We start from the raw sequence: 23,473 nt of genomic DNA on the forward strand, positions 1-23,473 counted from the left end.
TGGCTTGGCTTGACGTGAGTAAACAGGATCACTATTAAATAGAATGAGTAAGATTAGAAGAAGAGTGACTTTAGAAGGGAAATCAGGAAATATTGTTTGATCATGTTAATTTTAAAATATCCATACACATGTGCCAATAAGTGAAGATGTCTAATAAATAGCTGGATATACAGGCTCCAGCTAAGAGAAAAGGTGAGACTAACATTAACAATTTGGAAGCCATACATATGTAGATTGACCACTGGAATAAATGGCTACAATAATCTATAATAATAAAAGCATAATATGCTAATTAGACCGACATTCTTCCAGATGAAGCCGGGGCTACGGGGGAAGCCTGGGTCCCGGGTGTTGGAGCGAAGCCGGAGGGAAGCCAGTGCAAGCCGGTGCCGGCAGCTGGGGGAAGGAAGGCCTACTCTTGCACGATTTTCATGCATTGGGCCTCTAGTGTTTAAGATAAAGATCAATGCAAGTGAGGAGGCCATGAGTTGGAGATATCAATCTGAACAAATGTGAATCATACAGAATGAGGGCAAAAACAGCAGTGAAAGGGAAATCATAAATTTAGATACAAATTTTTTCCATACATTTACTTTTGTTTAATGTAAACCATATCTTCTTTTATTGTTCATGGGACATATTTGGAAAAATTTAAGAGAAAATAAAACATTACTAAATAGTTTAAGAAACACTGGGGTTAAAATGAAAAGTTAGGTAGGTATAAAAACTCCAGGATTTTGTGAAATATATAGCATATTAATATGAAACTTAAATGTACAAAAGAGATGACGCATATAGAATTTTCAAAACTTATTTGATTACCATTTTTCAATGATTATCTCACAGAATTAGCATTACAAGGAACATATAGAACATATTAAGAAAGTCCTAATCAACAATTCAGGGCAGTAGGTCACACAAACCTTGAGAATGTGATCAAACTTATGGATACCCCCCCATGAAAATGCACACACACACACACTCACACACTGTGCACAATTTCTTTATATATATATATATTGATTTCTAAGAGGAAGAGAGAGGGAGAGAGAAATGGCAGCATTAATAATGAGAGATAATCATTCATCAGATGCTTTCTGCATGCCTCCAACTGGGGATTGAGTCCGCAACCTGGGCTCCTGGTTCAGAGGTCAGTACTCAACCACTGAGCCACACTGGCCAGGCCACAATTTTATATAATTACTCAAACTTTGAGGATCCCCCATAGAGTGTAGGTTACAAATTTCTAACCTCTGTTCCAGTTCCTAATGTCTGATCTGTTAGGCAGCACCATGAACATCACTTGAGCACGTGATAGCTGGATATGCATGCAGCATCTCGGGCCTCATCCTAGACTTACTGAATCAGACTCTGCATTTTAAAAAGATTCCCTGGTGATTTATATCACATTTCAGTTAGAAAAGTCCTACTCTAGAAGGTCAAATAGTTAATTTCCACACTCAATAAAAAGAAAACTGCCTTACATTTCCAGACAATTACAATAATTTTAAACATTTCTTTTGAATTTCTTCCAAGTTTTTACACTGACTCAAATCAGACTTAATCATAGCTGAGGATTAGCACTTTTCACATTTTGTCATTTTTATAAAACAAACAACAGTCAAATGGTAATAACCATTAATTATGTGGCTGGTGCAAGCTATAAAGCTTGAAAAGGCATCCTCTTGCGTCTTAACGCCACTAATGTATGATTTACAAAGGCAAAGCGGTGTAATCTTAGGAGTCTTTATATTTCCTTAAAAGATTAAATAGCCATGTAACTCCATTATCTAGAAGGTTAGGCAGAAATGTCAGCCCCTGGATGTCACATAATGAAGAGTACTGATTCGTAATAACAGAACACAAGGTCTTTTCTTGGGAGATTTATGTCTGATTGCAATTGTCCATGTCCAGATACCCACAATCAATAATAGGCTCCACTTTATCTGCCAAAGTAGAATTTTAAAATATGAAAGCGAAGGCTTGAAAAAAGTGGAAAGATAATCTCTATGTATTAAATCTCACAGCTAAGTTCTCCTGTTTGATATAATCTGCCTATTCTTTCCTTCAAGTTACACTTTGAAAGAGTAGAACTGGTACATCCTCACATTTTCTTAAATTTGTTCCACTTTTCCTTCTCATCGATGAAACAGGGGGATATTAAAGCATTTAAAATAGACAATTATCTTCCAAAGAAATGGTGCTCTGGTCAGGCAATTTAGTTCAAAAACAAATTTTAAAATTCATAAGAGCTCCATGATACATGTGATAGGGATATTGAAAAAATAAAGTTCAGAAATAGGAAGCTGAAATGAACCCTGCTTAACACAGTTCTTTGTAGAAGTAAGTGAGGCATGGACTGTATTTTTTAAAAATTTCTATTTTTTTCCAGAACCTGTCCTCTTTTATTTTCTCTTTATTGATTAAGGTATTACATATGTGTCCTTACCCCCCCATGAGCCCCCCACCCCCCCCAACTCGTGCCCTCATCCCCCTAGTGTCTGTGCCCATTGATTATGCTTATATACATGCATGCAAGTCCTTTGGTTGATCTCTCCCCCTTCCCCCCACCCTCCCCTCCCTTCCCTCTGAGGTTTGACAGTCTGTTCGATACTTCTCCAGGGATTGCCATTTCTGAGACCCTGACTTTATGAAGTCTGTAAGCAAACTATTCAATGTTGATACTTCTTCACTGATCTTTAGAGGTAACCATTACACAAATACATTATTTACCTTATACTCACTGCATTAGTTATGATCAATAACTTTCTGCAGTAGTTTTGTTTTGTTTAATTTTGACCAGCACAAATTGTTCAAAGTCAAACTGATAAGGAGACTTGAAATGCTTATTAATATTCACCCACTAACCCTTGCTTAAATAAAAAAGGCCCTAATTTCTTACAGGAGCCTCACTGAAACTATTTTCTATTATTTCAATATTTTTTTTCTCTAAGCCCACTCCTGTTTCTCTGTAACTTTTTTTTTTTAATTAAAAAGTTGCTTTATTTTCTGCTGAATTGAGTACTAGCTCCTATTTAAGTCAGATTTTTAAAAATGCGTTCCAATTATTAGCATAGAGAGCATCACCTTACCAATAAAAAATAATAAATTAAACTAGGTCCCAGTGGTTATGGCTACATCTAGGTTGTTGGGATGATCAATAACTCTTATTTGTTTGCATTAGCTTTTAGTTCTTGGTTATATCTCCAAATACGAAAGAGCTCAGAGGCTCCTGCTACCCTGACAAAGCAAACAGGCTCCAGTTTTTTTGGAATGATTACAAGTGAGTATCTTGATCAAATAAGCCCTGTGGCCATAAAACAGCAGACTGAGCTGTGCTGAGTTTTTCTGCAGGTCTGGCCACGTCAGCCAACCCAGCACACACCAACCCCCATTTCCTAATTGGAGCCCAGAAAAAAAAAACTCTTCTGGGATCTGCTGGGTGGTTGGACAGCGGCCTCAATTTCTCAGGCAGCAGGAGCTCCACTTTCTCGAGGACCCGATGGTAGGTGGCCCTCTAAGCCCACTCCTATTTCTCTGTAACTCCTGCAACATAAAAGTATGGGTCATTCTCAACTAAAAGCCGGATCAGTTCCTACAATTAAAAAAAAAAATTAATATTTTTGTCCAGGCTTTTTTCATGTACATCATTGATGTTTGTTTAAGTTATTTTTTTAAAAAAACAGGAAGTGGTTCCTCTGTTATTGATAGGCTACTTTAAAGTGAATTGTGCCTAGCTCTTTTTCTGATATGCATCAGTAGGGTGGATTGGTGGATAAATGCTATGTTTATTATCTCAACATTGCACTTATCTCTTTGCTTTTTTCAAGTCACTTGCTGCAGTTTTCATAAATTCCGGAGTTCTTTCATTCAAGTCATTAATAATCTCTATGACTGTCTAATTTAAATTCACTTTATTGATGATTTTATTTTAACACTTTTAGTTTTATTTATCTCAGAACCCCCTTGTCCCTCTAGTTTTGTTTTTCTTTCTATATATGCCAGCAGGATTTAAAAGCTGTAGCTCCAGCTCTCTGATTCATACAATGCATTTTGTTTCAATTTTTCTTCAAACCTGGAAAAACTTTGAATAATGGGGAAGAAAAGAAATAAAATTCTATCCTAGAGTATAATGCCTGTGGCTTTGGTTCCCTCTTGCTGCTAAATATGTATAGCTTCTGATACACTAAGATATTTGGTTTTTATATCCTTGCTACATATTTTTTCCTTTTAATCTTTTATTGTTATATCTTCAATATGAACTTACAATGTTATTTTGGCTTATGTTCCTTTCCTTGTATTTATATTTTGTACTAGCCTTCCCTTGAGCTCTTTTAATGCTGGAAATGTATTATGAATCCTCATATTGCCAGTACCTGAGTTCTGCAAATTTATATAGTAGGCAATCAATAAAGGTTTGTTGATTGGATCAATGAATCTTCTCAATATGTATAATGTGTTTGTTCAACTAAAGAAAATATACCGATATTTGTGACACTGAAAAAAAAATGGTGGCAGAGTAGGTGGATGCTGCACGGACATGCTCCCAGGAACAAGGTGGAATTACAACTGAAATATGGAAAGGCTTCCTGAATAATCAATGGAAAACTCACAGGAGAGAACCCTGATACCCAAGGACTGAAGGTGGAGACTGCATAGAGACTGGTAGGAGGGGAAGAGGGGCGAAAGGGCTGACTGAAGCAACTGAAGTCCCAGAGAGATATCTCAGCTGTGGGGGAAAGGGGGTGGGGGTGCCACTGAGAACTCTGGGATCTAATCCCGAAGCTGGGCTCCCAGAAGAGAGCACCAAACTGAAGAAGGCACCCACATAACATCTAGCTATGAAAAGCAATGGGATGCTGTTTGCCAAGGAATGGCAGCTGAAAGTTCAGGCACCCTCTTAAAGGGCCAATGCACAAAAATTGCCTGTGGAGCCACCCAACATGTGCTCTGGCCGAGGGAGGGTGAAGTGGTCTGGAGCTGTGAGAGCAGAATCCAGGCCTGGGGACTCTGGGATAGAGCTCATATGGGAGACACCCCAAGTTTCCTAGTCTGCGTCATTCCCTCACACAGTGGAGGACATCTTTCCCATATAGACATCTGCCTTGCCTGGGCGGGGAAGACAGTCTACATACTCTATTGGAAAACACCTTGCCCTGAGGCCACTTAAGAGATTAAAAGTAACAATTAGTCTCCAGGCAGAAGCATTGCCCCACCCTGTTGAAAAAACTCTTGCTACACCTGAGGATGATTGCCTGGGGGCAATTCAAGTCAGAATCCTATTAGTCTATAGACAGAGGCAGTCTCTTGAGGCTTTGAGTCTGTGCCCCAGCCAATTAGTCAGAAACAGTCTTTAACACTGTCTTGCTCTAGAGACTGATAGGTGTAGAGGATCTACCTAATACATAGGCACAAACTCAAACAGACAACCAAAATAAGGTAACAAAGAAACAACCCCCAAATGAAAGAACTAGTGAATTCTCCAGAAGAAGAGATAAATGAAGCAGAGATAAGAAATTTATCTGAAACAGAGTTCAGGGTAATGATGGCAAAAATGCTCAACAGTATGAAAAATGATATAGTAACTATGAAAAAAGAACAGTCTGAGATAAATAATGACATAACACAAATAAAGAACACATTGGAAGAAATACACAGCAGATTAGGGGAAACTGAGGATCAAATCAGTGAATTAGAAGACAGAGTTGAAAATATCACTCAATTATAAAAACAATGAAAAGACAGGAGGAAAGCTTAAGGGAGCTGTGGGACAATGTGAAATGTAACAATATTAGAATAGCAGGTGTGCCAGAAGATGCAGAAAGGGAGAAATAAATAGAGAAGGTGTTTGAAGAAATAATGATAGAAAACTTCCCTAACCTGGTAAAGGAAAAAAGTCACATAAGTTCAGGAGGCACAGAGAACCGCAAACAAGAAGAACCCAAACAGACCCAGGGTCAGACACATCATAATTAAAATGCCAAAAATTAAAGACAAAGAGAGAATTTTAAAGGCAGCAAAAGAAAAGAAAACGGTTACCTACAAAGGAGTTCCCATAAGGCTGACATCTGACTTCTCATCAGAATCTCTACAGGCCAGAAGGGAATGGCATGAAGTACTCAAGGTAATGGAAAGCAAGGATCTGAGACCAAGATTACTATATCTAGCAAGGCTATCATTCAAAATAGATGGTCAAATAAAGACCTTCCCAGACAAAACAAACAAACAAACAAACAAAAAAAGGCTAAAGGAGTTCATCACCACCAAGCCAGCATTACAACAAATGCTAAAGGGATTACTATAAGGGATTGTTGAGAAGAAGAAAAATATAATGGCAATAAATAAGTACCTACCAATATTAACCCTAAATGTAAATGGACTAAATGCTCCAATCAAAAGGTGTAGAGTAGCAGAATGGATACAAAATTATGACCCAACTATATGCTATCTACAAGAGACCCACCTCAAAACAAAAGACACACACAGGATGAAAGTGAAGGGATGGAAAAAATATTCCATGCAAATGGAAAAGAAAAAAAAGCTGGAGCAGCAATACTCATTTATAGAACACTAGAGGCCAGGTGCTTGAAATTTGTACATGAGTAGGGTCCCTAGGCCTGGCTGGTGATCAGGGCCAATCTGTTGGGTGACCGGTGGGACAATAGGGAGGCCCCCCGCTGGCACCCGCCTTGGCCTGCCTGGCACCGCTTGCCAGTCGGCCCTCCCCCCTGCTGCCTGTCGCCTACCTCTGTGGGTTGACTGGCAGGGTGATTGCAAGACCCCTGCTGGCACCTGCCTTGGCTGGCCTGCGGGCTGGAGGCAGCTCCTGTGTTGAGCATCTGCCCCAAGGTGGTCAATGTGCATCATAGCGACCGGTTGTTCCACTGGTTATTCCTCCATTTGGTTGATTTGCATATTAGATTTTTATTATATAGGATTTCACCCCAATGCAGCAGAATATACATCTTCTCAAGTGCACATGGATCATTCACAAAGATAGACCACAAAACAAGTCTCTACAAGTTCAAGAATTTGAAATCATATCAAGCATCTTCTCAGATCACAGTGGAATGAAATTAGAAATCAACTACAGTAAAAACACCCCAAAACATGCACCCCTATGTTCATACCAGCACAATTTACCATAGCTAAGATTTGGAAACAACCTAAATGCCCATCAGCAGATGAGTGGATTAAAAACCTGTGGTACATCTACACAATGGAATACTATGCCACTATACTTTTACCATTTGCAACAGCATGGATGAAACTGGAGAGCATTATGCTAAGTGAAATAAGCCAGTCAGAGAAAGATAAAAATCATGATCTCACTCATATGTGGGATATAATGATCGACATAATTTGATGAACAAGAATAGACCCAGAGACAAATGGTAGGTGGGGTGAGGGGGTGTTTAGAGAGCAACCAAAGGACTTGTATGCATGCATATTAGCATAACCAATAGACACAGACACCGGGACAGTGGGGGATTGCCTGGGGGTGGGAATGGCTGGGCAATAGGGGCAAGAGGGGGTGTTAATCTGGGGAAAAGGTGACATTTGTAAACTTTAGACAATAAAAAAACAAACAGCATATAGATCAATGGAACAGAACAGAGCCCAGAAATCAACAGATGCCTTTATGATCAATTATATTTGACAAAGGAGGCAAGAACATACAATGGAGCAAAAACAGTCTCTTCAATAAAAAGTGTTGGGAAAATTGGACAGGTACATGCAAAAAAAAAGAAAAGAAAAGAAAAAAGAAACTAGACCACTAACTTACACCATACAGAAGAATAAACTCAAAATGGAAAAAGGACTTAAATGTAAGTTTTGAAGCCATAAAAACCCTAATGAACAAAACATAACAATATTTTGCTGATATATCTCCTCGAGCAAGGGAAACAAGGGGAAAATTAAACAAATGGGACTCCATCAAATTATAAAGCTTCTGCACAGCAAAAGAAACCATCATATGGCAGAACTCATCACATGGGAAAACATACTTGCCAATGATACTACTGATAAGGGGTTAATATCCAAAATATATAAAGAACTCAACACTAGGAATACAAATAATCCAATTACAAAATGGGCAAAGGACCTGAATAGACACTTCTCCGAAGAGGACATAGAGATGGCCAACAAACATATGGAAAAGTGTTCAATGTCACTAACCATCAGAGAGATGCAGATGACAATGACAATGAGATGTCACCTCACACCTACCAGAATGGCTACCATCAATAAATCAACACATTACAAGTTCTGGCGAGGATGTAGGTGGGAATGCAGACTGATGCAGCCATTGTGGAAAACAGTAAGAATTTTACAAAAATTTTTAATTTCAAAATATTGAAAATGGAACTGCCTATTGACCAGTGATCCCACTTCTGAGAATATGCCCTAAGAATCACAAAACACCAATTTGAAAGAGTATATGCACCCCTGTATTCATAGCAGCATTATTTACAATAGCCACGATCTGGAAACAGCCCAAGTGCCCATCTGCAGATGAGTGGGGAAAAAGGCTGTGGTACATATATTCACTGGAATACTATCCAGCCATTAAAAAAAAGAAACTCTTACCTTTTGTGACAGCATGGATGGACCTGGACATTATTATGCTAAGTGAAATATGCTGGTCAGTAAAAAACAAATAGCATATGATCTCACTTACATGTGGAATCTAATGAACAGAATAAACTGACGAACAAAAAAGAATCAGAGACATGGATACATGAAACAGATTGACAGTTTTCAGAGTGGAGTGGGAGAGGGGACTGGATGAAAGAAGGTGAAGGGATCAGCCAAAGAACATACATGCAAACCCATAGACACAGACAACAGAGTGGTGATGGCCACCAGGAAGGAGGGGTCAGTGAGGGTGGGGTGGAGGTGGGCAAAGCAGAAAAATATGGGGACATTTGTAATAGAATAAACAATAAAAATTAAAAATAAAATAGAAAAATGGTAGTATTATTTTTATCCTTAAAATAATGACTCTATGAAGATTAGGGGAAAAGGAATTGACAGGTTACCACAGTGGAAAGTAAAAGATTTAAAAGTTCATGACTAATTGTATAGAGTGTAGTTATATCCCAAGGAGTGTGATACAGTGACTTGGGTATGCATATTTTTTTCAGAGTCTATGACTTAGAATCACAGGATTCCTTACAATAAATAATTATCCAAATTAAAAATGCAGAAAATATCATCTGATTAACTCTGTGACATTCAATGAGTTACACAACTTTCTTGAGTATAGTTTTCTCATGTACAAATTGAGTAAGTATGTCAAGAGCTTAGACAAGGGTCTGACACATAAGACATGCTATATAAATGTTTGTTATTTTTTTTATTTCAAACATATTTGTTACTCTAACTAGATGCTTCTGAATAAGCTTCAACAATGTAATTTTTATAAAATTTTATTCAAATTGTTTTCAATCATTTGATAACTATAAGTAACTACTATGTACATCTCTGGCACCAAACCAAGCACTAAAAAATTAATAAGTATGAATTGTTTATTTTTTTCATGGAGCTTACTGTTTAATATTGGAGAGAGTGAAATTAAAACATGACGATTGCTAGCAGAGATAAAAATATTATGACAGATTTGACCTACTCAGATTTGGGAAGTTACCTCCCTAAGGATGTGATTCTTAAATTGAAATCTAAATGATAAGCAAAAATTATTCTAGAGAAAAGGGATAAAAGGTCATTAATACAAATTTATCTAGGTAGCCTTAATTAATGTAAACTAGTCTTGCAAATAAGCAGCATGTTATAAATAAGAATGCTATTTCTTTGCAACTCAAAGATTAAATAATTAATATCTCTTTCAACTACAATTATTTGTGCGAATTAGATAATGCAAACATTTGTAAAGGATTGATGGCTTTTAGAAACTCTGATCTCAAATTTGACTTCTCGTAGTTTACCTTTTTCCCGATATATCCATTGTACACATTAGAAAAATTCTGATATTTTTCCAAGATATAAAAACACTTTGTAAAAAGTTTCAAAATACATATAGTTGGGATTAAATAACATTCCAGTGGAGGGAAATCTAATTTATCTTAAGAACATATTTATGGTCCATGCATTTGCCAAATTATGTCAGGCTAGACTTCTGATATTTGAAGACTTTGTTTTTTAATAAAATAAGGTCTCACTATTAATCATAGCTGTTTACTGCCACGCAAAGAGAAACACTTGGCAAAAAAAAAAAATTACTTCATCCATGTTTTCCATAATTACTTATGCTGAGACTATTAGAACACTAAGTGTTGGGAATGCAATTTCGAAAAAAATATATTGCCTAGCTTAGGTTTGCTTTCAAAGTGTTCTAAAGTTCTTCCTAAACTCTTAACAAACTTTTAAAAAGTCTACATAAAATCATCTCAATTAAAATAACTAGTTTGTAGCAATTAAAATAACGACATTTTTCTTCACTTACCCAAAGGCTGAATTCTACATAATAAATCATTACATAAACAGATTCACTTATATGCAATGAACAAGTATTTTTTCATATCATTTGTACCAACAAATGTTAAATTGGCGAATAGAAAAAATTAACCTAATTCTGCTGCTTCCTCAACATGTTATAAACCAGTGGTTCTCAACCTCCCTAATGCCGCGACCCTTTAATACAGTTCCTCATGTTGTGGTGACTCCCAATTTCATTGTTACAAATTGAACATAATTAAAGCATAGTGATTAATCACAAAAACAATATGTAATTATATATGTGTTTTCTGATGGTCTTAGGCGACCCCAGTGAAAGGGTCTTTTGACCCCCAAAGGGGTCTTGACCCACAGGTTGAGAACTGCTGCTACAAATGAAAGACAACTAAAATTAAACTCTAGTGCTCTCATCTACCGTCATTTCATCTATTTTTTACATCCCCCAGATTTTTCAGAACCCACAATAATCAGATGAAGTTGGCTAAGAAACTAGATCACATGTCTCTTTTTTAAATGCAAGATTTACTCGTTCACGTATTTTTAAATTCTAGAATTAGATGTTTAGTCATTAGAAAGTAATGAAGAAATAATGACACCCATAGATACATTAAAAAAAAACTCAGTTCCTAAACTTGGTGCCACTAATTGGAATATGTATGTAAAACAAATTCAAAAATCCTAGAAAATGTATTTCTTAAAATGACTAATAAAATGAAAGATGAAAGAAAGAAATTAGTAGAGATTAAAAGTTCTGGAATTACATGTATTAACATGGAGTGGTTCTATCCACAAGTTATGGAAAAATTCAGTGCGATTGCATTGTATAACATTTGTTCTTTCTTAGTGCTGATTAGAAATATGCAGTGGATATAAATACCAACCAGTAAAGAAGCAAAAGGGGAGGGGAGTATGGGAACCTATGTACTGAAGATCCCAGACATTGTGCTGGGCCCTCATCTACAGGCGGCATAATGTGGAAAAACATTATAGGAAGCACAAAGGCACTTTGATTTTCAATTGCTTGATTTTAACATTTCAACAACTGAAATTAAAAATGAATTTTTTATAGTTATAGTTTTAGCTTAATAAATAATGTTAAGTAAAAGATTACAAATGAATGCCTTTGGAAAGCTTTTGCAATTCCAGGAAAAGCTGTGCTTTTTTGGCTCATATAAATTATAACCTTTAGCAAAAGGCAGTAACTACTGCATTACCAAAGGGCATTCATCCAGCAAATCTAGGTTCCAGAGAACACCATCATCTTTGGAAAATCATTTAATGACTCAGAGCCCAGCAATATATCTTTTAAAATAATAACATGTACTAAAAAGCATTAATCTGTTATTTTTGTAGCAAAGATACATGCATTTCTTTTGATCCCCTTCTTCATGAAAATAGACATAATTGAGTTGACAAATGACACTAAAACATTAAAACCTCTAACTTCATAATGGGTTTCATTTGTGAATAGAAAGAAGTCAGCATTGGCTTCATCAAGTTTCCTACCGGAAAATAAAATTTTTTGTTTCCATCTTAGGAGACAGAAAGGGACTAGGCGGTCAGGGATGGGACCACTGGGGTGGAGGGTGGCGGATGGGAGGTGGGGGTGGGGGTGGGCGAAGTGTTGCAGAGACAAGCAGAAGCAGCTTGCTGACTGCTCCATGGATCAAACAAAAGGATCTAGAACTAGAGCCAGTTAGGTGGGAGTTGCTAAGGCAACCGGCTGGGCTGAGAAAGAAGGGCATGTAGGAGAGGTGAGCTTTACAATGCGTGGATGTTGCTAAGGCAGAATTTTATGAAATGGCCAATCAGGAGCTAGCAAAGCAATATCTGCTCCGATATAAAGAAGCACACTCCCTGGTTTCTCTGGCGCACTGGGTTCTGGCTCTCATGCGGCAGGGGCTATGCACCCCTGCGTCCACGTGGCTTATGGCCACAGGGGACTCTACACATGGACTAATGGCCTTTCATTAGCGTGGATGCTGAACTGCACTTGGCTGCAGCATGGACCGGAAGCTCTGGCTACTGGCCTGCTCGTGGCTCTCCTGGAACCCCAGCTGCACCTTTTCCAGGACTGGGGCAGGGGACTTTGGAACCTGAGACCAAGAAGCTTCCCTGGAAACCTGCTTTGGGCCCCTTCCCTGTGGCTCCCTGTGGCAGAGAGTCCGTCTATCTCTCAATAAACTTTGCTTCCACCAACAGTTTTTGTCTGCAAATTAATTCTTCGATTTTGTGAGACAATGACCTCGGACCCAAAAAGAAATGTTGGCATCATCTTGTCTTAGTCAAAGTGCAGATTTATTTTTATTTTTTGAGGTAATTGTTATAATAAATATATACATTTAAAAAACCATAACCAGGCCAACCATCAAAAAGCAAAACCTACTACCACTCTTGAGTTCCATTCTACAGTCAGAGGATTAAAAAAAAGAATTCTATACAAGATGTCAGCCACATATCTTCAAAGGATACACTATTTTTAGAAACTCAGGCAACTGAATTTTTTTCACCTTATTATTTTGCAATGATACTTAATGCACATCCTAGAAGGTTTTGTTATTTTTCTCCAGGAGATAAAGAAAAGAAACACTGTGTTTGGAGTACTAATAAAAATATAGCTTGGATAAACAACCTGTAAATTGAAAGTGAATCTAATCTATATAAAGAACAGTTTGTTGTAAGGCTTTATATCAAACTTTACCCTATTAATGTTAAAGGGCCACCACACAGCAAAACACTAAGCATTACACATTTCAACTTCTTGAGAAATAGAGTCATAGATATTCATTTTCTCATGAGTGAGTAGAAAGAAATGATATCAGGGAACATCATAGAATATAGCAAGCAATTGCATTTTACAATAGCTAGCTAAGAAGATGTGCCTTAGAATGTTTACATTTAAAAGAACAATCTTGTTCTGCTGATATCGCCTCTCAAAGAAGAAATAGCAATAGAAGAGAAATGTACCAGGTGTAAGACTGTGTGTGGAAGTATTTAAAATGCTGCATCATTTTCTCACAAGCTGGAGAAGTTACTTGGCTCAAAACCAACGGTTTTCAACCGGTGTGCACCAAGAATTTTTAAAATATGCTATACCTTACAATTTCGTTAGGGGCACTGACCTCTTTTTACTTAGATTGTCAATTAAAAATATGACAACAGCCAACACAACAATACCCGTCTAGTGTGAGTGAATCAAAATTATACCTATTTTTTTATTAGATTGGCAAAATATATTTTTTTTCTATGCTGCAGAATTTTAGTAATTACTTTATGTATGTCATGAGATGAAAAAGATTGAAAATCGCTGCTCTAAACTAATTGTCTTCTTTTCAAGTATGTTTCTGAAATAGATTTGTAGAGATTGCTGATTAACCCACCACTCCAACCACAGCTACCTCTCCAAGTCACAAGTCTAGCTTTTCTGAAGATCAAATAAAACAAGACTAAAAACATTGTCTTTTTTTCTAATTTTAGTTTCACCAACACTTTCACTGTGGGCTTGTTTTTTCTATCTGTTTCCTCTAATATCAATGGAATTAAACAATAATATTCCACATAAGCGCTGAGATTAAATAACCACATACACACCCACTCAAATACACACTCACATTTAGCAGATTGCATTGTGTTCTGGTCAGCATTTCTGTTATGTCCAAATGATATCAGTATTTTTTTTCTTTCAAATTGAAAAAAACTTCCCAAATAGAAGATTTCACACTAAGGTGTAGGCACAAGCATATGCAGAAAAATTTATTCCTAAATTTACTACCAAAACCCCATAAAAATGAATAAAAAAAAGCATTAGCAATATATGCAAAGTCATTCCGAAGACTAGAAGAAGCTATGAAAGTTCTGAGAATCATGAATACTCCATATTCTGAAAGGATATTAAATAACCCCCTATTAGGAAAAAAGAGAGTTTAAGAAGATAGCTCATGGGCTCACTTTCCTGAACTCCCTTGCTGCAGACAAGGAAAAATAGGTTGAATTTAACTTAAAGAAGAGCTTAAAATCAGAACTGGGAGTGGTGTTTTAGGGAAGCAGAGAAACTAATGTGATCTGAACAAAGGACCAGCCATCTCACAATTTTTCACAAACTGGCATAAAAAAGGCACAAGTTTCATAGATAGTAGGTAAGGAGAATGAATATCAGGTTTCATGTACAATTATATAACTTAGCATTTGATGGAAAATAAACTAGTGTTTTGATTAAATACCTTTATTGATATATCTATATTAGATATTCCCAGGAGTTATGAGAAAGGGAAAGTATGTTATTGGGGAAAATTTTATGAAATTAAATCTCTGGAGAATTTTGACTTTTATTTCAGGCTTCTAACGAACATGTATTATTTTAAAATAGAAAAAAAAAAAGCAACTACAGTTTTTCCAAGAAGTTCATGATAAGAGGTCTAAATTTCCCTTCTAAAGCTCTACAGGTCACATCTTATTCAGCAGCTTCCTCCTTCTGGGTTTAATGCTACTGGACCAATTCATTCTTTTCCCACATGGTCTCACTGGCACTTCTCTGTGAGCCAGTATTCCCCTGACATGGTTGGTACTTCCTCCTCAGAAAGTACCACAAGAAGATGATAAATCAAAATGTTTCTCTTACACATAGGAAAATAAGACAATTAAACTGGAATTAACAATAAAAAGGAATTTTCCTTTTGTAGGCTAATAGAAATGAAGAATTTTTTTTTCTGAAGGTAGCCAGCCATGTTTTTTTTTTTTAAAAAAATATTTTTATTGATTTCAGAGAGGGAGTGAGAGATAGAAACATCAATGATGAGAAAGAATCATTGATCAGCTGCCTCCCACCTGCCCCACACTGGGGATTGAGCCCATAACTCAGGCATGTGCCCTGGCTGGGGATAGAACTGGTGATAGAACCAATGTGATGTCCTGGTTCATAGGTCTACGCTCAACCACTGAGCCACTTCAGCCGGGTGCCAGCCATATTTTTTAAAAGTCTCAATGAGAACATGCTTTTAAATAGAGCCTCCCTAACTCAAGTAAACTCCAAATATGGGCTTGCAAGGTAATAATGTTGATCTTCTTCCTTGATTCCATGTGGTAACTGGTATTGAAAATGAATGAAATAGGATGCGGACAGGACAAATAGCCGAATTTCAGAAGTAGGAAAGACTGCCTCTTGATTAAAATAGATTTCAAAGCAACATAAATTGCCTATCAGGAGTTTGCAAAATGTCCAAGAAATACACTATAGAAATCAACCACATGCAGACTATATTCGATACATGACAAGCTATTTTAAGGCTTATGGCAATAGTGAATGGTCACCAAATCTAACGACTGATACGCAATGGAAGCTCCTCCGTGGGGAAGAAAACACCTTCTGAGACATGCAGTGTTCAAATTTCAAATATTTGAATAAGGTTTAAGTATTCAGAGTTTGGATCGTCTTTGATGTGATAAAATACATTAGGTCGTTCTTACTGACATTATCCAGCACCTTGGCCCATGCCATATGAAATCTGACGTCAAATTGGAAAGTCCCATTATGACCTATATACAGTGGGGATCTGGTTGACCTTCTTCAGAATATTAAGTTTCTTTTGGCTTATTTTAACCACAATTAAAACACTTCAAAATCCTTTTTAAAAAAGCTAATTTTCCATTAAGTCTACATATGGATATGCATCTTTTAAAATTGATTTTAGAGATAGGAAGGGAGAGAGAGAGAGAGAGAGAGAGAGAGAGAGAGAAATATCAATCTAAGAGAGAAATATTAATTGGTTCCCAATGGCACCGGGAATCAAACCTGCCACCTTTTGATGTAGGGGACTATACTCCAACCAACTGAGTCACACTGGCCAGGGCTGGGTCTGTTGTTTTGTGTGTGTGTGGGGGGGGGGAGGGGGGGGGGCGTTTACAGAAACAACTTCCAAATCAACAATTCCAACACAGCTCTTTATTTTACTCCCGAGTATTTCTTAGTTGTGTCTAAAACAGTTCTGAGTGAATATATTAAATACATATTTTTAAATGTTTAAAAAATATATATTTATTGATTTTTGTACAAAGAGGAAGGGAGAGGAATAGAGAGTTAGAAACATCGATGAGAGAGAAACATCGACCAGCTGCCTCCTGCACACCCCCTACTGGGGATGTGCCCGCAACCAAGGTACATGCCCTTGACCAGAATCAAACCTGGGACCCTTCAGTCCGCAGGCTGACGTTCTATCTACTGAGCCAAACCGGTCAGGGCTATTAAATATATTTTTAACAATTTAACTAATAATGTACATTCATAGTGACATCAAACTGTAAACTTATATTCTATGAAGTATGTGTGTTCTGAGAATGCTCCAATTTAAGATACAGTCAAAGATGTTTCTAATTTTGATTATTGTTGCTATTTGAATATTTATTCAATGCTGGAAGATGAGAAAAATGGTTGATCACACGGTTCTTATGCTGATTATATTCAAAGTAGCTTTCTACCTGACTCAAACAAACAGACAAAAAGAAACCCACTAACAACCCTTATGAATACTGTTGGCTGGAAGTACTCACACACTCATTGTGACTATATTTCTAATCTTTTAAAGTTTGGATTTTCCTTTCTTGCTCAATTTTGCATTGACATATATAATAAGTATAATAAGAATTTGCTGTTTAGTTCATTATGTGCAAAAAAGCTGACTGTTTAGAGCTTCAGAAACCTCCATGGCCTTTTAACTAATCACCCAGTCACATGAGAAAAGCTGAAGACAGAATAAGATGCCAGCCTACACAGATATCATGGAAGCTTCAATTTGGCAAAAGGGAGAAGCAAGATGGCGGCGATATAGGCAGACGCGTCCCAGGTCTTGTCCCGGAACAAACGGAGTAAGCAGCTGAAACTAATAACACCCACCCCGAATTGGCAAATTTACTCAGCTGGTGAGACGGTTTGAAGCCGGGAAGGGCAGACCTCCCCTGGAAAGGTTAAAAACCAGGGATCTGGGCAGGAAAGTTTGCCAGACCTGAGCCCAGAGGGTCGGAGGGAGACCGCATGGCAGACAGCCACGTCTCTTGGGACAGACACAGACCCTGACCGGGGAAAGGAGATCCGCGGGATTGCTGGCGCCAGGAGATTTGAGATTTGGATTTTGTGATTGCGGAGAACTGAGACTAAAGGGGGCATCCTGAGGAACTGATCAGACCATGCAGTGCCCATAAGAGAGGAGCGTTTCCCAGACCATGCAGTGCTGGTAAGAGAGGAGCGTTTCCCAGACCGCAGATCCAAGCAACAGCAGCCCCCTGATCACCGCAGCCTCCTGATCACCACAGCCTCCTGATCACCACACCCTCTGTCTGTGGAACAGCAGCTGTACGTGAAGCCTCCCCCCACCAGCCAGAAGAGCCAACACAGCTGTGAACAACACCCACCAGAGGAGCTGCTGCCAACTGGAAAGCAGCTGCTACCGCAACCGTCTGAGCAGCAACCACAACCCAAGGAGCCCCTGCCACCCAGGGAGCAGCCACTGAACATCTCAACATCTACATATGTCAGCGAGATCAAACATGGGTAGGCAAAGAAACCCCCAAAGGAAAGAAAAGGAGGACTCGCCAGAAAAGCAGCTAAGTGAGACAGAGATATGCAACATGACGGAAAAAGAATTCAGAATAAGGTTCCTAGAGTACATGCACCAGATGTTCAAGAAGCAAGAAGAAACAGATGAAAAACTCAACTACTTATGCAAGAAGCTAGAAGAAACAGATGAAAAAATCAACAACTTAAGTAAGTCCCAAGAAGAAATGAAGAGTGACATAGCTTCAATAAAAAACTCCATTGAAAGTATCAACAGTAGACTGGGAGAAGCGGAGGACCGAATTAGTGAATTAGAAGACAAGGAAGCAAAACACACTCAAACTGTACGGCAAATGGAGAAAAAAATTAAAAGACAGGAGGAGAGCCTAAGGGAGCTTTGGGACAACATGAAACAAAACAACATACGAATAATAGGGGTGCCAGAACAACAGAAATATGAACATGGATTAGAAAACCTATTCGAAGAAATAATATCAGAAAACTTCCCTGAGGTGGGGAAGAAAAAAGTCACACAAGCCCAGAGAGTCCCAAACAAGGTGAACCCGAAAAGACCCACACCAAGACACATCATAATTACCATGGCAAATGTTCAGGATAAAGAGAGAATCTTACAGGCTGCAAGAGAGAGGCGGAAAGTAACATACAAGGGATCTCCCATTAGATTATCAAATGATTTCTCAACAGAAACACATCAGGCCAGAAAAGAATGGACGGAAATCTACAAAGTGATGCAAAGCAAAGGACTGAATCCAAGAATACTCTATCCAGCAAGGCTATCATTCAAAATTGAAGGGGAAATAAGAAGCTTCACAGACAAAAAAGGGCTAAGGGAGTTTATCACCACCAAGCCAGCCATGCAAGAAATGCTAAAGGGACTGGTGTAAAAAGAAGAAATATCAAGCTCAGAAAGAAAACAGCCACACACACACACACAAAAAGAAATGGCTACAAACAAGTACCTTTCAATAATAACTTTAAATATAAATGGACTAAATGCTCCAACCAAAAGACATCGAGTGGCTGAATGGATAAAAAAACATGACCCATACATCTGCTGTCTACAAGAGACCCACCTCATTAGAAGGGACTCACACAGACTGAAAGTGAAGGGATGGAAAAATATCTTTCACGCAAATGGAAAGGAAAAGAAAGCTGGGGTAGCAATACTTATATCTGACAAAATACATCTCAAAGTGAAGGCCATAACCAGAGATAAGGAAGGCCACTTCATAATACTAAAGGGATCAATACAACAAGAAGATATAACCCTGGTAAACATATATGCACCCAATGCAGGAGCACCCACATACATAAGAAAACTTCTGGAAGATATCAGGGGAGAGATCGACAACAATACAATCATAGTAGGGGACTTTAATACACCACTGACATCACTGGATAAATCCGATAGACAAAAACTCAGAAAAGAAACAGCAATCCTAAATGACTCACTAGATCAGATGGACTTAATTGACATCTTCAGAACACTTCACCCCACAGCTGCGGAATATACATTCCTCTCAGGTGCTCATGGGACATATTCAAAAATAGACCACATATTGGGTCACAAGCAAAGTCTCCACAAATTCAAGAAGATTGAAATCATAAAAAGCTTCTTCGCAGACCACGATGGCATAATGTTAGAAATAAACTACAATAAAAACAACCCAAACTACTCAAACACTTGGAAGCTGAATAGCATGTTATTAAATATTGATTGGGTTACCGATGACATCAAAGAAGAAATTAAAAACATCCTGGACACTAATGACAATGAAAACACAACAATACAAAACCTCTGGGACACAATGAAAGCAGTCCTGAGAGGAAAGTTTATAGCTCTACAGGCCTATCTCAAAAAACAAGAAAAAATGGTAGTCAATCATCTAACTCTACAACTCAAAGAATTAGAAAGAGAGCAACAAGAAAACCCCAGAGTGAGCAGAAGGAAGGAGATAATAAAGATTAGAGCAGAAATCAATGAAATAGAGACCAAAAAAACAATACAGAAAATCAATGAAACCAAGAGCTGGTTCTTTGAAAGGATAAACAAGATTGACAAATCCCTAGTCAGGCTCACCAAGAAGCAAAGAGAGAGGTCCCAAATAAACCAAATCAGAAATGATAGAGGCGAAATAACAACAGACCCCACAGAAATACAAATGATTGTTAAACAATACTACGGGCAACTCTACTCCAACAAACTAGACAACCTGGAGGAAATGGACAAATTCCTAGAAAAATACAACATTCCAAAACTCAATCAGGAAGAATCTAAAAACCTCAATAGGCCAATAACTATGGAAGAAATTGAAGCAGTCATCAGAAAGCTTCCAGCAAACAAAAGCCCAGGGCCAGACGGCTTCACAGGGGAGTTCTACCAAACATTCAAGGAAGAACTAAAACCTACCCTCCTCAGACTACTACAAAAAATTCAAGAGGAAGGAACGCTTCCAAGCTCATTCTATGAAGCCAGCATCACCCTAATACCAAAACCAGGTAAAGACATCACAATGAAAGAGAATTACAGGCCAATATCCCTCATGAACATAGATGCCAAAATCCTCAACAAAATCTTAGCAAATCGGATCCAGCAGTACATCAGAAGGATCATACACCATGACCAAGTAGGATTTATCCCAGAGATGCAAGGATGGTACAACATCCGTAAATCAATAAATGTGATACATCACATAAACAAATTGAAAGAAAAAAACCACATGGTCATATCAATTGATGCAGAAAAAGCATTCGACAAAATCCAACACCCATTTTTGATAAAAACTCTCAGAAAGGTGGGAATAGAAGGATCATACCTCAACATAATAAAAGCCATATATGACAGGCCCACAGCCAACATCATACTCAATGGACAAAAACTAACACCATTTCCCCTAAGAACAGGAACAAGACAGGGATGCCCACTCTCACCACTCCTGTTCAACATAGTACTGGAAGTATTAGCCATTGCAATTAGGCAAGAAGAAGAAATAAAAGGCATCCAAATTGGAAAAGAGGAAGTAAAACTGTCCTTATTTGCAGATGACATGATATGATACATACAAAACCCTAGAGACTCCATCAAAAAACTACTAGACTTAATACATGAATTTGGCAATGTAGCAGGATACAAAATTAACCCCAAGAAATCTGAGGCATTTCTATACACCAATAGTGAACTTTCAGAAAGGGAGATCAGAAAAACAATCCCATTTACCATCGCACCAAAAAAATTAAGATACCTAGGAATAAACTTAACTAAAGAGGTTAAAGACCTCTACTCAGAAAACTATAGGACGTTGAAAAAAGAGATAGAGGAAGACATAAACAGATGGAAGAACATACCATGTTCTTGGATTGGTAGAATCAACATCATTAAAATGTCCATACTACCCAAAGCAATCTATACATTCAACGCACTTCCCATTAAAATACCAATGGCCTTCTTCAAAGATCTAGAACGAACTCTCCAAAAATTCATCTGGAATAAAAAAAGACCCCGAATAGCTGCAACGATCCTGAGAAAGAACAAAGTAGGCGGGATCTCAATGCCAGATATCAAGCTGTATTACAAAGCCACTGTTCTCAAAACTGCCTGGTACTGGCACAAGAACAGACATATAGATCAGTGGAATAGAATAGAGAGTCCAGAAATTAGCCCGAACCAATATGCTCAATTAATTTTTGACAAAGGAGGCATGAACATACAATGGAGCCAAGATAGTCTCTTCAATAAATGGTGTTGGGAAAATTGGACAGACATATGCAAGAAAATGAAACTAGACCACCAACTTACACCATACACAAGAATAAACTCAAAATGGATAAAGGACTTAAATGTACGACAGGAAACCATAAAAATTCTAGAAGAATACAAAGGCAACAAAATCTCAGACATATGCCAAAACAATTTCTTCACTGATACAGCTCCTAGGGCAGTTGAAACTAAAGAGAAACTGAACAAATGGGACTACATCAAAATAAAAAGCTTCTGCACAGCAAAAGAAACCATCAACAAAACAACAAGAAAACCCACCTCGTGGGAAAACATATTTGCCAACGTCATATCTGATAAGGGCTTAATCTCCAAAATTTATAGGGAACTCATACAACTTAACAAAAAGAAGATAAACAATCCAATCAAAAAATGGGCAAAGGATCTAAATAGACACCTTTCAAAAGAGGACATTCAGAAAGCCAAGAGACATATGAAAACATGCTCAAAGTCACTAATCATCCGAGAGATGCAAATCAAAACAACAATGAGGTACCATCTCACACCTGTCAGAATGGCCATCATCAACAAATCAACAAACGACAAGTGCTGGAGAGGATGTGGAGAAAAAGGAACACTTGTGCACTGCTGGTGGGAATGCAGACTGGTGCAGCCACTATGGAAGGCAGTATGGAGGTTCCTCAAAAAATTGGAAATGGAACTCCCATTTGACCCTGTGATCCCACTTCTAGGAATATATCCCAAGAAACCAGAAACACCAATCAGAAAGGATATATGCACCCAGATGTTCATAGCAGCACAATTCACCATAGCTAAGATCTGGAAACAGCCTAAGTGCCCATCAGTAGATGAATGGATTAGAAAACTGTGGTACATCTACACGATGGAATACTATGCTGCTGTTAAAAAGAAGGAACTCCTACCATTTGCAACATCATGGATGGAACTGGAGAGCATTATGCTAAGTGAAACAAGCCAGTCAATGAAGGAAAAATACCACATGATCTCACTCATTCATGGATAATAAAGACCATTACAAACTTTTGAACAATAATAGATACAGAGGCAGAGCTGCCTCAAACTGATTGTCAAACTGCAGTGGGAAGGCCAGAGAGAGTTGGGGGGCAGGAGGGAGGGGAGTAAGAGATCAACCGAAGGACTTGTATGCATGCATATAAGCATAACTAATGGACATAAGACACTGGGGGGTAAGGGAGGGTAGGGGTTTGTCAAGGGTGGGGGGGAAAAAAGGACACTTATGTAATACCCTTTGTAATACTTTAAGCGAAAAAAAAAAAAATAAAAAAAATAAAAAAAAAAAATTTGGCAAAATGCCTTGGCCGAAGAAAGGGTGGTTTCATCCTAGTGAACAGAACAAAATAAGAAGAATTTAAAAAATCTCTCTTAGGAGTGCAAAGTGTGATTTACACGGGAAGAGCCATTAAGCCCAGGTTTGTTGAGATTTGGCCAGTACTTTCTACAACAAAGACATCCCCCCTGTAGTCTCTGGAACAAGCTGTATCTTCTTATCATGTAACAGATGACCAGCCATATGGTGAGGGGGGAGGGAAATCAGGGAGGGTAATAGGCTACTGCACCAGTAGATACATGAATGAGAAAAAAAAAAGGTTAAAACTATATATGGAGCCTGTAGTTGGTTTTCCCATTTTTCTAGAGTTCTGTAATTTAATGGC

General features: G+C 38.0%; 1 protein-coding gene and 1 pseudogene across 5 annotated transcripts in view; both read right to left on the minus strand.

Annotated features, from left to right (window-relative positions):
• The window catches only part of CTNNA3 (catenin alpha 3), a 1,374,069-nt gene that overhangs the window by 409,668 nt on the left and 940,928 nt on the right, over positions 1 to 23,473 (minus strand). The gene's annotated exons all lie outside the window — the stretch shown is intronic.
• LOC139022138 (mitochondrial pyruvate carrier 2 pseudogene) lies at positions 3,168 to 8,607 on the minus strand (annotated as a pseudogene).

Source organism: Myotis yumanensis, unplaced genomic scaffold (genome assembly GCF_028538775.1).
Source record: "Myotis yumanensis isolate MYYU_CA2020_CCGP unplaced genomic scaffold, mMyoYum1.0.hap1 SCAF_13, whole genome shotgun sequence".
Taxonomy (NCBI): Eukaryota; Metazoa; Chordata; class Mammalia; order Chiroptera; family Vespertilionidae; genus Myotis; species Myotis yumanensis.